Genomic DNA, 2,571 nt, shown 5'->3' with positions numbered 1-2,571 from the left:
TTTTTGTGTCTGTGTGATACAACACTGTGCCAGTTATCACAGGTGATTCAATCATTTTCCATTTTTGATGTCCTCAAAAAACAAAAACAGACTGAATGAAATAACTGAATGAACCGATGATACACACATATTTCTTATATGGAGATTTACTACATACGTTTTATTTATAGAGCACATTTTAAAAAAACAAGTAATGTTGACCAAAGACTGAGAATTAAAAACAGAAATGAGGATTAAAAGAAAATTAATGTGTGGAATAAAATGGTAAAATATAAATATGAAATTATGAGATTGATGATGATTATTAAACATGATCTCATAATTGTGGCACCTTTGATTGTAAATTAATTCAACATTATGACGTCTTCATTTTCACATGGTATCTCTAATTTGTAACTTAGTCAAAATGAAAACATACTGTATGATAAACTAAGTATATTAGCAAAACTTTGCCTTATTTGGTCAAAATTATGATAAACAGTATATAATTTTGATTGAGTAAGAGAATCTTTTAATTTTGATAGAGTATCTCAAAGTCCAAAATTGCAAGTCAAAATTTTGAGATACTGTATCAAATATTTGAACTTGGATGGTGTGATCCTTTGTTGCATTTCATTCCTCGTCTCTCTCTCTCTCTCCTGTCGTTTCCTGTCGTCTCTCAACTATCGCTGACTAATAAAGGTATAAAATGTCCCAAAATATATTTAAGAACGTTTTTTACTTACTAAGTACAAAGTTTGAGATACTAAATCAAAAATTTACTGTATGTTTTGGATGTATCATGACTTTTTTTTGTGTAACTTTTCATCATTTCTTTCTGTTTATCTGTTTTTCTTTCTGGTGGCCTTCCATACTAAAGATATGAACCACTTGAAAATGTTTATACCTAGAAATAAAACACGCCAATAGAAGGTGTCTGTTAGAGCTCGTACATATTTGCAGACTGGATTGTGATCATATTAAAAATATTAAATGACAAATTGGCCGTTTTTAAAGATGTGTGTGGCATCTCCTCTTCCTGTTCCCATGAACCGTGAAGAGAGGGTCTTCATCTGGAAGTCCTTTCCCCAGATAGGCCCATTATCCTCAGGGCTGAGGCACGGGGAGAATACCCACACTGTTACGTGTCCTGTTAATGGACTTCCTACACTGAGCCGAGCCAGCTGGAGTAACAGAATCACAACAGCTCGACTGCTCAGCAACAGAGTTAGTCACACACATTCACAGTGAAGTCTGCCAACTGCTTACTACATCGGGGCCTTGGATGGATCCTGATGACTCCCTCGTCTGGGCAAGGAGACAGGATCGAGCCTGAGAACAGGGCCCAAACCAGCACAATATGTTAAGCTGACAGATGCATCACTGGAGCATATGGAGAGCTCATGGTCCCCCCTCCAACACGATTGTACGGAGGTCCCCCGTGACTTTGAAAAAGCAGTGTCCATGAGGCTGAAAGAAACACTGAACGCGCTGAATAATTCATCATGCTCCAAATTATTGTAGCTCTCCTCTTGAGACTGTGTATAAGTGTGTTTGTGTGTCTGTGTGTTTTACTGGAATGCTGTCATGTCTTGGAATGGGGCACCAGTGTGCAAATGGAAAAGATGTACCAGTTGGAAGCCGCGAGGCCAGCAGCAGTCAGCCCACCTCGGCTTTATGTTCTGCAATGCTGGCAGCAAGGAAATACCTCTTCGGCTTTTAAGAGGATTTACTGTATTTGTGCAAATATTGAGCAAATTACGATGATGATAATGTGATGAGTGATTCTAAGATGCTGAAACTTCCATCTGTTATTACATATTAGCAGCTCTATGGTTGGCAAATATCGGTCAGCCTCTCCACTACTTTCAGACTGGAATATCTCAACAAGTATTGGATGGATTAACATGAAATTGTGCACAGACATCAATGATCCCCAGAGGATTGATCCCACTGATTTTAATGATCCACGGACTTTTCCTCTTAGAACATAGTTACAAACAGTTCAATGGGCTGAGTCAGGTTTTGAATCTGATGAAGACACAGTGCGTGTTGAAATGTTAGTCGTTTGCACCCTGATAAATTGCTAAAGTGAATCGTGTGCTCCAGTATCTCCTTCGGGTGCAATCTTTGAGAAGTGGCCCATTGAACTGTTTGTAACAATTTGTTTTATTCTGACAGCACTGACTCCGCCTGTGGAGAAGTAAGAGATTCCTTCGACTTTGAAAAATAGGTTGTTTGGCATAATCACTCCTCCTGTTGATACTGACCATTAGAAGATCCCTTCATAATGCTCTTACCATGTGATAGGGGAGTGATGGGGGACAAAATCCACAGTCCTCCTCCTGTGCAGAAATATGTTTTAGTTTATCTGAAACTAATATGAAGCTTCAGCATCCAAATGAGTCAAATCAAGTAGATATCTGTCAGCGTTACAGTCTTTTTAATGCCAAAGTCCCTCTTTTTGTTACTATACTTCCACCGCAGCTCAACAGGGAAACACTGTCCAAGGAAACACAAAGAGGGAAATTGATGCTAAAAAGACTGTGAATGTGGCAGATATCCACTTGGTATGACTAACTCAGACTGCTG

Source organism: Thunnus albacares, chromosome 15 (assembly GCF_914725855.1).
Source record: "Thunnus albacares chromosome 15, fThuAlb1.1, whole genome shotgun sequence".
Lineage (NCBI taxonomy): Eukaryota > Metazoa > Chordata > Actinopteri > Scombriformes > Scombridae > Thunnus > Thunnus albacares.
Note: the sequence above shows the minus strand (reverse complement) of the source record.